The sequence below is a fragment of the Aedes albopictus genome, chromosome 2 (genome assembly GCF_035046485.1).
Source record: "Aedes albopictus strain Foshan chromosome 2, AalbF5, whole genome shotgun sequence".
Taxonomy (NCBI): Eukaryota; Metazoa; Arthropoda; class Insecta; order Diptera; family Culicidae; genus Aedes; species Aedes albopictus.
Window position 1 is genome coordinate 198,547,504 of NC_085137.1, and position 12,150 is coordinate 198,559,653.

At 41.9% G+C, this 12,150-nt stretch overlaps 1 pseudogene; it reads right to left on the bottom strand.

The window, feature by feature from the left end:
• Positions 1–10,850: 10,850 nt before the first annotated feature.
• Positions 10,851–11,917, bottom strand: LOC134286318 (uncharacterized; annotated as a pseudogene).
• Positions 11,918–12,150: the final 233 nt, after the last annotated feature.

Genomic DNA, 12,150 nt, shown 5'->3' on the forward strand with positions numbered 1-12,150 from the left:
ATTGTCATTAAATCCTAATGGGCACCTTTGTGACTTTATGCTACAGCTCCGACACAGTCAGTGTTTGTTATAGGCACGTACAGATTCGACGCTTCCTACATTCGACAAGTGGGTAGCTAGCAAGTTAGCTGCGTTGTCGTACCTTCGACGAGAATAAGGATTACCAATCAGTACGCTAGGAGATGATAAACGAGGCAAACCATCATCGGCACTTTCAATTATGTACGGTTCAATTAGTTGGGCTTGTCTGACAAGTGAACGGTACTCGGTAGTTTCATTTTTTTTTCTCTCGTAGATGTAAAATTTGTGGAGAAACCTTAATTTATCACAAGAAAACCACTTATCGCTTATGATACGTGTGATAATGGATAGAAAACAGAGCGCCGGTTTTAAGGACTCTTCCCAGAGTGTAACAACTTAGGCCTAATAGTCGTAAATTACCTTCTTCACCCACAAGAAAAAAAAAAGATTCCAAGAAAGAGCCAGTGATAATGATGCGTACTATTTTCAAATTTCAATCCTCGACGGTGCACTCCAGAAGCCACTTCACCCGAGGCGCGATTTCCTATGCACAGGGAAAGTGTGTAAGTTGACACGCTTACGCAAGGAACGATATGTTAGTCGAGGAGTCCAATTTCCTTGTGGTCCTCCTGGCGGCGGCGCTAGGACCCAGTCCCAGACCGCGAGAAACAACAATATGTCAAATGTAAACATCGCTAGCTGCTGCTGCCGTTTTCTGCCTGCGACAAGGGAGCTTTGTTGCCGAAATTTATTATGGGACCACGATTAGATCGATAGTTTACTTTTGAAATTTGAGAGACCGACTGACGACGGCGCTGCGCTGCGCTGGCAGGTTCGTGTGATTCATCTGGATGATCTGTTCCCAGTGGTGCATAGTTGCGCAGAATTGTGGTTTGAACGTTGAGTAAATTTTAAATTCATAACAAATTTTGAACAACGTTAGGGGTTGTTCATAAATAACGTAGCTTTTTGGGGGGAGGGGGGTATTTGAGATTTTGTGACGAAGTGTGACGATAGGGGGTGGGGTTTATGATATGCTACTACTAAGCTCATTGAAAAAAAAATGTATTTCGTTATTAATAAAAAAATACTTTCATTAAGTATCATTATCCAGTAATTCGAAAAAATAAAATTACATGATCTATTTTTTCCATCACATAAATGTAAATTACAAATAATGAACATAAATACCGACTTCTTTTCATAAGACAAGCAGCTATCTGACGCAACAACTGTATCTAAGAAAATGGTTGTGAAATCCTGCGTAAAGAATAATAAATAATGAAAGAATAATGTGTATGGAAATCAATTTCACTCAAATGCTTTTCACGACCAATAGTTTGCTGCTTGCTATAGGGCACTGCACTTCTCCAACAATTTCTGAAGAAGCTCCTCTAGCAGCTTTGAAAGGAATTTCTCATGATGTTCTTTACAGGTTCCCCAACAGGAGAAGGATAACATTTTCACAGGAAAGTCTACTAGGAATCCTAGAAAAAAGCTTCTGAAAACAGCCAAACAAAAGGATTTGGAGGAATCTCAAAAGGAATCCCTCAAGGAACTTCCAGAAAAATTTCAGAAGAATCTCCTGGAGGAATCTTGAAAGGAAATAATAGAAACATTTCAAAATAAATCCCGTGAGGAGTTCCTAGAGCAATACTTGATGGAATCTTGAATAAACTCTTGGAAGGATCCCAGAAGGAGCTATTTGAAGAGTCTCAGAAAAAACTGCTGGTTTAATTTCTGAAGTAAACACGGAATTGAGGGACTACTTTTGGAGAATCCCAGAAGATATCCAGATATTTAGAACTCCTGGTGAAATCTAAGAAAGGAAATCCTGGAGGAATTTTAGAAGGAGTGAATGGAGGGATGCCGGAAAAAGTTCCTGGGGGAGTCCTGGGAAAAAATCCTGGATAAATCCTAGAAGGAAGTCCTCGAGGAATCTCAGAAGAAACTTCAAAAATAATCCAGGAAGGAATTCCTGAAGGAATCCGAAAAAGAACTCCTGGAGGGGTTTTGAAAGAATGCCGGAGAGGTTTCCTGCAGAGATCTTGGAATGATTATCTGATTGAATTCCTGAAGGAAACCGAGAAGCAACTCCTGGAGGAATCCCGAAAGGGACTTCTTTAGGAAACCCAGAAAGAAGTTCTGACGGAATCTCAAAATAAATTCAGGTTAAAATCTCTGAAGATGTCCGAAGAAACTGCAGGTGGGACAGAGGAGATGAAAACCTTGAAAGAACTCCCAAAGGAAACAATGGATAAACTTTTAGAAAAACCTTAGAAAAAAATTCCAGGAGAAATATCAGAAGGAACTTTTGGTGGAATCTGAGAAGGAACTCTGGAGGAGCCCCTGAAGGAATACAAAAAGGAGGAAATTTCAAATGGAATCCTAAAGGAAATTCTTGGAGAAATCCCAATTTTGCTGGAGGAATTAAAATGGGAGGAATTCTCAAAAATGGGAATCCCAAAAGAAACTTCTTAAGCAATGCCAGAATGAACTGCTGAAAGAATTTTAGAAGAAACTCCTGCAGGGTCCTTTAAATGTCATGGTGAATTTCATTCAAATGAAACCAAATTGATAATCTTAACATATTTATTAGTGAGCAACTAATACCTTCAGAAGAGTTCCTAGTTCCTATGGTTTTGAACTGTGTTGGGAGCATCAACTTCCTGTTCTTCGGCATTAAGCAGAACGATGGGTGGTTTATTGAGTCATTAGCTTTAGTGATAATCTCCTCTGTTTGCACTTATGGTCTTGATGTTGGCGATCTGTGTTAACGAGATTTCTAGCCCTAGGCTAGTTCATTTCAAGACCCACGCTTTACTTCCCTTCAGAAGGAAGGACTCACATTTGGCGAGTTTGTCAGGAGTGGAATTATATCCCAGGTCCTCGGCGTGATAGTCACGTGCTTTTACCATCATACCAGATCCGCTCCACAGTCGGCAATGTTTTCTTGCTATTGTTGTTGTTTTCATTATATTCGTTAAACATACAAGTTAAAATTGAATCAGAACTGTGTTTCGAGTTTTTTCGTTACTTGCTTTTTGACATGAAAATTTTGTTGAGGGAGGGGGGTGTTATTTAACAAGCTACATCATTTATAGGGGGGGGGGGTATCCAAATTTGTGACGAAATGCTACGAGGAGGAAGGGGGGTATTAAAAATCGCTTTGAAAAAGCTACGTCATTTATGGACGCCCCCTTACGAAAATAGGAAAAGGACTCATCATGGTTAACAACCATACCTACGAGATTAAAGTAGCTGAAGATTATGTTCCACTTAGTTTTTTCTTCAAACAAATTATATTTATGTGGCTGCTGGCAAGCAATACTCAAACTCTGACTTGGAAGTATGTATATTGACGTGGGACACAAAAAGACATTTTACTCCTGTACACTTTTTGAGTTCCATTTTGGTCCCATATCACCTGTGCAAAATTTCAGATCGATTGGAGAAACTATATTTTAGCGCCAGCCATTTTAAGTTTTCATACGATTTAGTATGAGAAAAATCACTTTTTCAAAAAAAAATCACCACAGTTTGCCCCTTAACCCCTAAAAATAAATCGATGAATGATTTCTGCTTGGGAATCTTATGAGCAACTAACCCTCCAAAGATCGCAAAGCGATCTAAGGTATGTGGAAAAAGTTATTGACTGAAAACCGAATGGCATGCAAACGCTGTTTAACATGTAAGGAATAACAATAAATAATAAAATCTCGTTATTTCATCGATCGGGTGAGGCCCAATAACTTTTCCCACGAACGTCGCATCGGTTTGCGATCTTCAGAGGTCTGATTCCAAGTGAAGTTTTCGACAGAAATCTTTCGTCGACTTATTTTTAGGGCGATTTTTCTTTGCAGGATTAAAATTTCCCCATAGTACATCGTATGAAAAACTAAGAATGACGGGCGCTAAAATATAGTTTTTTCCGATCGATCTGAAATTTTGCACAGTTGATATAGGACCAAAGTGGAACTCAAAAAGTATACAGGAGCTTGAGTTTTTCCATTTTTTTTGTATTTTCCCATATACACCGTGTACCAGGCTAATGTATATATGAATTACGTAACCCTGAAATCGACGTTTGTGAACAAATGTCCCATATATATTTCGTCCGTTAGAAGTTTTCTTTTATCAATTGATTTGGTCTTAATTGATTCAAATCAGCATTAGATTCTGACATCTCTCTGTAGCATTTCAAATTTCTCATGGAGTGGTTCTTAATCCCATTAGCTCTAGTTATAATACACGCTAACAGATTTCACTAATTTTCGAGCTAAAGTGGAACAACACAAAAGGAGTGCTATGCTATGCTATGCTATGCTATGCTATGCTATGCTATGCTTCGATATTAACCAAATTCATTCGAATAAATTCGCTTTAAAAATAACAAAATTGGCAAACTTTGACATTGTAGGATCGTGGCTTCCGGCTGGGATTGGGATCGCACACGGGCAGAATAATAACGGGGCCGGTCACTATCGGCGGAATTGGGCACCACAATATTCACCTCACAAAAACTACTTTTGTTCACCTTTGCATCACTTTATTGAGCGTTTTACAAAAAAAAAGAACTTTTTTTCTCGAAGGTTCGATTCTTACTGACTAATTTTATTGTGATACATTCAATTCTTACCCTACGATGTGTGAAATATTTTAGTTGAACTTGCTCTAAAAACTACTATAAATTTAAAGATTTCAAAGTGCTACCAGTCTGACTGACAGCATTGAGTACCTGCATTGTGACAGCAATAGGTTTGAGAACTGTCAAACTTTTTCGCAAAAATATTAAAAATATAACAGGGTGTTCCAGGGGGTCTATGTGGCGCTTCAGAGAGTCTCATGGGCGTTTCATGGGGTCTCAGAGGAGTCCAGGGGGCCTAATGGTGCGCTTTAAGAAGCAGCCTCAGAGCCATTACAAAGGGTTTCAAACGATTCCTAGAGATATCAGGGACGCTCCAGGGGGGGGGGGTGTCAAGAAGCTTCATGCAGTACCAGGAGGTCTCAGGGGCGTTTTAGAGTGTATCAAGTGCTCCTGGGGGTCTCAGGAGCGTTTCAGATGGTCTCAGGGGCGTTTCAGGAGAAACTAGGAGGTCTCAGGGGTATTTATGATGGTTTCAGGGGTGTCTCAGAGGGTTCGATGAGGCCACAAGGGGTCTCAGTGGCGCTCTAAGGGGGCGTTTAATGAGAAACTAGGAGGTCTCAGGGGTATTTATGATGGTTTCAGGGGTGTCTCAGAGGGTTTGATGAGGCCACAAGGGGTCTCAGTGGCGCTTTAAGGGGTCTCAAGGGCGTTTTAGTGGGTTTCAGGGGGATCAATAGTCTCAGGTACATTTCAGGAGGTCCAAGAGGGTTTCAGGAGGAATACCTTTGCATCACTTTATTGAGCGTTTTAAGAAAAGAACTTTGTTTCTCGAAGGTTCGATTCTTACTGACAAATTTTATTGTGATACATTCAATTCTTACCCTACGTTGTGCGAAATATTTCAGTTCGAACTTGCTCCAAAAACTACTATAAATTTAAAGATTTTAAAGTGCTGCCAGTCTGACTGACAGCATTGAGTACCTGCATTGTGACAGCAATAGGTTTGAGAACTGTCAAACTTTTTCGCAAAAATATTAAAAATAACAGAAGCTGTGAAATTATGTAGATTGTATAAATATGTGTAACTCACTAAACCCCTTTTTATGTAGGTTATTTCTATGCACATCAAAGGAAGGTTTCGAGGGTGTTTCAGGGGATCTGAGGAGGTTCCAATAGGCTACACGGGGTCTCACGGGTGCTTCAAGTGGTCTCAGGAGGGCATCAGAGACACTTTAAGGGGTCTCATGGGCATCTCAGGGTGTTCCAGGGGGTCTATGTGGCGCTTCAGAGAGTCTCATGGGCGTTTCATGGGGTCTCAGAGGAGTCCAGGGGGCCTAATGGTGCGCTTTAAGAGGCATTTCAGAGAGCCTCAGGGCCAGTACAGAGGGTTTCAAAGGATTCCTAGAGATATCAGGGGCGTTCCAGAGGGGGGGGGGTCTGGAAGCTTCATGCAGTACCAGGAGGTCTCACGGACGTTTTAGAGTGTATCATGTGCTCCTGGGGGTCTCAGGAGCGTTTCAGATGATCTCATGGGCGTTTCAGGAGAAACTAGGAGGTTATGATGGTTTCAGGGGTGTCTCAGAGGGTTTGATGAAGCCACAAGGGGTCTCAATGGCGCTCTAAAGGGTCTCAGGGGCGTTTAATGAGAAACTAGGAGGTCTCAGGGGTATTAATGATGGTTTCAGGGGTGTCTCAGAGGGTTTGATGAGGCCACAAGGTGTCTCAGTGGCGCTTTAAGGGGTCTCAAGGGCGTTTTAGTGGGTTTCAGAGGGATCAATAGTCTCAGGAGCATTTCAGGAGGTCCAAGATGGTTTCAGGAGGAATACCTTTGCATCACTTTATTGAGCGTTTTAAGAAAAGGGCTTTGTTTCTCGAAGGAACGATTCTTACTAATTTTATTGTGATACATTCAATTCTTACCCTATGTTGTGTGGAATATTTCAGTTTGAACTTACTCTAAAAACTACTATAAATTTAAAGACTTTAAAGTGCTGCCAGTCTGACTGACAGCAATGAGTACCTGCGTTGTGACAGCAATAGGTTTGAGAACTGTCAAACTTTTTCGCAAAAATATTAAAAATATAATAGGGTGTTCCAGGGGGTCTATGTGGCGCTTCAGAGAGTGTCATGGGCGTTTCATGGGGTCTCAGAGGAGTCCAGGGGGCCTAATGGTGCGCTTTAAGAGGCAGCCTCAGGGCCATTACAGAGGGTTTCAAAGGATTCCTAGAGATATCAGAGGAGTTCCAGGAGGGGGGAGTGGCAAGAAGCTTCATGCAGTACCAGGAGGTCTCAGGGACGTTTTAGAGTATATCATGTGCTCCTGGGGGTTTCAGGGGGATCAATAGTCTCAGGAGCATTTCAGGAGGTTCAAGAGGGTTTCAGGAGGAATACCTGAAGCTCTCAGAGGTGTTTCATTGGATTTCAGGGGCGCTTCACGGGGCCTTAGGGTTTTAAAGCACCCCTGTAATGCCTTGAAACGCCCCTGAAGCCCCTTAAAAAAATCTGAGATGCCTTGTATCACTCTTTCAAGGCTCCTGAAACCTCCTCTCCTGAGCATTTTCAAGGCTTCTGGGAAGCCCCTTATTACTGTTGAGACGCCCCAGAAACCCCCATAATCTAATTGAGCATTTATTACGTAACGCTAAAATTGACTTTTTCTACTGATTTTTTTTTTTTGAAATCGCCCTAAATCGATCATAAATTGGTGCTAGTTTATTATACTCAAGTGGCCATGCCATATCCGGAACCATTCCGGAGAAATTCCGGATTGTGCTGGGGTCAGGGGGTTGCCGAAATGGCTAAAAGTGATTATTTTGTGTGTTATAGTGTTTGAAACATCGATTTTCAGCGACATTTTTGTTGCGAACAGTGATACTGCGATAATCATATTTGATAAGGTTGACCCATCCGGATCCCCGTGACAGGTTCCGCGAGGCCTCATTGGGGACACTTCTGGTTTTCAACCTAAACATGCCATGCGACATATCAATCTTCTTGATTTCGAATGACTGAGTCAGAAACGATAGACTGAAGACTGTATCAACTAATATGGCCACCCCGGAACATCTAGCACAGGTTCCACGGGGGTGTCATCGGGGACATTTCTGGTTTTCAAGAAAAACGTGCGACGTAAAATGTTTTCCATTTTTTTTCAGAAACCATTTTTTGTGAGATTTTATTCAAAAATGGTTCCCGCAAAAACGAAAAATATTTTCCACCTCAAAAAAAAATCAGAAGATACCTTGATCCATACTCTACATGTGTACGAAAACCGATTTTGAAAATATTGCTTCGTTATTTAATAAAAAATCAAAAATCAAAAAGTGAGGAAATGCTTCCAGTTTCGCCTTAATGTATGGAAACGTAATTTCATTTGGCTGAATGTAATATTTTAATGAAATGCAAATAATTTTTTAAGAAAAAATGTATTGCGTTTTGGCAATCGGTGACTCTCCCATCCGGAAAATATTGAATTTCTGCTCAAAGTATAATTTCTGATTTATTTATTTCTAACATACATTTGCATGCCTTTTAGGTGACATTTTGCAATTTTCTCAGAACTCACCTAACCAAACCCAAAGAAACTGATTCAACCCTTTACCGTTTTATAACTGAAAGGAATCCTTCGGAGCGCTTTACGGTATTTAACGTTCAGCAAAACATTGACACCCATCGGTAATTGCACATTGGTCTACGCAGCTCATTGCTTCTACAAACAAACATTCCGAAAGCAGCTATCTTACACGCTGTGGCAGCCAATGAAACGAACAATATCACCACCATCCGACCGGTAAAGGTTTAGAAAAGGGTTTCTTCAATTAAACAGTTAAACAAATCATTTTACGACTACGGATTACTCGAATCGTGCATTTCGGTGACAATCCTTTTGCTGTTGTCGGTCCCATCTAGGTATCTATACGTACTGTTACCCGGTTTCCGTACTGATACCGAGTTAGGAAAACTCCGAGGACGGTGACAGAAATTGCCCCATTTCATTATATGGAGAGTGCAATAAGACAGAACCCGTTCCTTTTATACCCTTTCTCGGAGTAGTAATGTTTTGTAAATATTAGGCAAATGTCCTCCGAAGAAAATCCACCGCTGCTGGCAGGCAGAAAACCGAAAGGAGTAAAATTCAAAATGTGGGTGCGAGGATTGCTAAAGCAGAGAATGACTGCGCTCTCTGGAAGGATTGAAGGATTGAGGAGACACAACCAGGAAAAGGGGTGGATACAGTTGACTTAATCCTTTGGCAAAATCCAAAACAGGCGCGTCCCTTGTTTACCTTTTATTGGCAAAATATAGTAAAATTTTCAATAAAATGTTTGCATTTGCAATGATGATAAATCCTAGCCTTGGTATTTTCGCAGCGGAGACGGAGGCTTTTGGCTGTGAAAGGGTGGTTCGTTCCTCGAAAGAGTTATAAAATTCTGTTTCCTAATAGGTTTATTTTGCTGGAGGGTCTAAAGAGGAAAGTCCTGCATAATTGGACGGAGTGATTTTTGTATAATCAAATTCGCAAGCTTTGGCATTGGGCAGGTAGCCGATGTATCCAAAGTGTATTTTACGAATGTAGGTAAATGTTGAAGATTGTGGTGTATAGAGAAGAAGCATTTGTTGCACCTCTGAAGGATTATGAGTCCGAGGATTGTGTACGACAATGTTGGGCACTCATCATTCAAAAATGTTAGAGTTAAATATTTGCATCGAGTGTCACACTTGTTAGAGAATAATATCCTGAGCAATGATCAGGAGCAATGATCTTGGCCAAATTCAAGTAGGATATAACCATCAGCCAAATCGGAGTCATTCAGATGCTCCACAGTAATTGACTACGAAAGTAGCCTTTGATTCGGTGCACGGTGAATCGTCCCCACCATAATTTCGTCGATTACTATGAGGAGCAGTAGCGGTGATAATATCCTTGCCTCACACCAGCCACTACCCGGATGGGGTCGCACAATGCTCCAAGGGACGAATGAGCTTCGGGTTAAAGTCCCTCGACAACAACAAAGGTAGAAGAAGAAGCACAACACTCCGTTATGCATGACTTTGCATGTAAAAGCCCCGTACTTCGCTTAAATGACATTAACGATTTTATCCGGAATATCCTTGCGGCTCAGCGTTCCCCACAGATATTTATAAGATCGGAATCTTTTTCGAAGTCAACGAATACCTATCTACTGATAGATATAGGACATAGAGGTACTCATGATATTCGTTAACCTGCTCCAGGATGATACGGAGCGTGACAATGTCGTGTACACATGATCTTCTGGCACGGAATCCTGCCTATTGCCGCTGGTGAGTCGCGTCTGTCTTCTGCTAAATCCGATTTAGGATAGTACAGAACATCGAGAAAAATACATAGTATTATGATGACACGCCAATTATAGAACACAGTCAGATCCCCTTTCTTGGACACCTTCACTAAAAGACACCCTGCATCCAGACGACCGAAAAAGTCGTGGTATCCCTGATATTACAGCATAGTTGATGTATCATTTGCACAGCTTTGAGCACCTACCTCTGCTGATACTTGATTGAAGCCGGGAACCTTTTTGAACTTCATGCTTCGGATTTGCAGTTTCAATCTGATGATGCCTCGGAGTTGACACGGTCGATGCGCCATACCCTAGGCGGTTCATGCCGAGATGTTTGAAGTGCTAAAGTAACTGTCCAGTAATGTCGAACACTGGCATCTTTGGATTCATCCTTGCTCCACTTAAGCATCGTGACATATCGTAGAGGAGCAGCAACGTTTAACTACCTTTTCTAGAGCCAAAGACCGTTGACGGGACTCGTATTTGGCTAGCTCTTGGTCCCTCTATCGCGGCTTTTGCTTCTTTGTGCTCCTTAATCTTCTGTCAGTTTGCATCAGTGAACCACTTTTTCGCTGAGTGCGCCCAGGTTAATCTCGCTGGTTTCAATAAAGGCATCCATTGCTTTAAATGCTGCTACCTTCCAGGACATCCGCTGTCCGAGTTCCAAATTCGTCAACAAACGAACTGTTCACATCTATTCACATCTAGATCTTCTAGTCGGGGTCGAATCGTTGAATCGTCGTCTGAGTCTTTCCTGTTGCCGCTAAATCTGAGCAATGCGTAGCCGGAACTCAACGATTAGAAGGTTTTGGGCAAAGGCGATGTCAGCGCTGCGTTTATTCAGGACATCAAAAAGGCTCCGTCTTCATGTTTCGCTGATTATTGCGCACTTAGTTCGCTACTGGGCTGCGCACTTTTTAAGTGCCACTTCGAACAGACTCTAGCGTACAGCTTCGGATAGCGGGACGCTTCGAAAGAACTTCAGAAGATGTTGTGGTGGCATTTCAGACGTTCTACGTTCGCGTTCGTGAGCCGGCGACCCTGCATGGATGTAGTTTGCCCACAATCTCCACGCACTTGATTGACCTTGACCGTCGAAGTTCCTCAGCCAGTAAAGTAACAACCTAATTACTAGGCACACCTGACCTGTCTGAGTTCTGATGCCATACTAGGGGCCGTACACAAATTACGTCACGCTTTTAGGGGGGACGGGGGTTTTAAGATCGTGACGAACCTTACAAAATATATTGAAGTCCCATACAAAAAGTGTGACATATGGGGGAGGGGGGTTGAAAAAGGTCGATTTTTGCGTGACATAATTTGTGTATCACCCCCTAGTTGCTTATCGACAGCTTCCCATAGCAACTTGCACGAAACTGAAGTAGAGTAAACGTGCACGTGAACACGGATTTCCTTTGATCGCCAGCTAGCAAAAAGTTTGCTTTTCACCTTGTCAATGTTCACACGTTATTTTCTGGCTTTGGTCCTGCAGAACGATGAACTTATTGATGTCTTCAAAAACTGGCTCTTCATCGGCCCATGTTGGAACTTGCACGCCATTGTTTTCAATGAAAACCACCTCTCGGCACAAAACAGACTTTGATGCTTCCCATATGCCAGGTAAAATATCAATAACGGTGTTCCCCAAAATCTTACGCATCGCTATCAATCCACCAGATATTTCCCCAGCAAATTTTCGCTTGTAAAACTGTCCGTTGAAGATGAAATTAGTCGCACCTTCACTCAACTTGACTCTTTTGAAATTCTCGGCTTTGCTTTGAGGGACCTGGGAGCAATGTCGGGTTGATTCCACTGTCATATCGTTCGTTTTCAAATCATCTCTATCCAAGGCGTCGTCGTTCACATATTCCGGAACGATATAGTCATCATCCAAGGCCTCCACAATGTACCCATCCTGCGTGTCATCTTCTTGATTTCCGTCGCTTGATGCTGTCGGGGAAGCTTTGTCACCGGGGGGATCCATGCAGTAGATGCTGGGAGCTACGAAATATCAGTCAGAAATATATACAAGAGGTTTTATACAGGGTGACTGGTAATTCGTGTTACACCCGAAAGGAGGTGAAAGTAGACCATATTTGCAGCAAAAAATTGTTCTACAGGTAGGTCCGGAAATCACTGCTAAGTGAGTTATTCAACAATTTGTGTTTTAAAATTACCCCATCTTTAAACACCTCTAACTCAGAAACCTTGAATCGT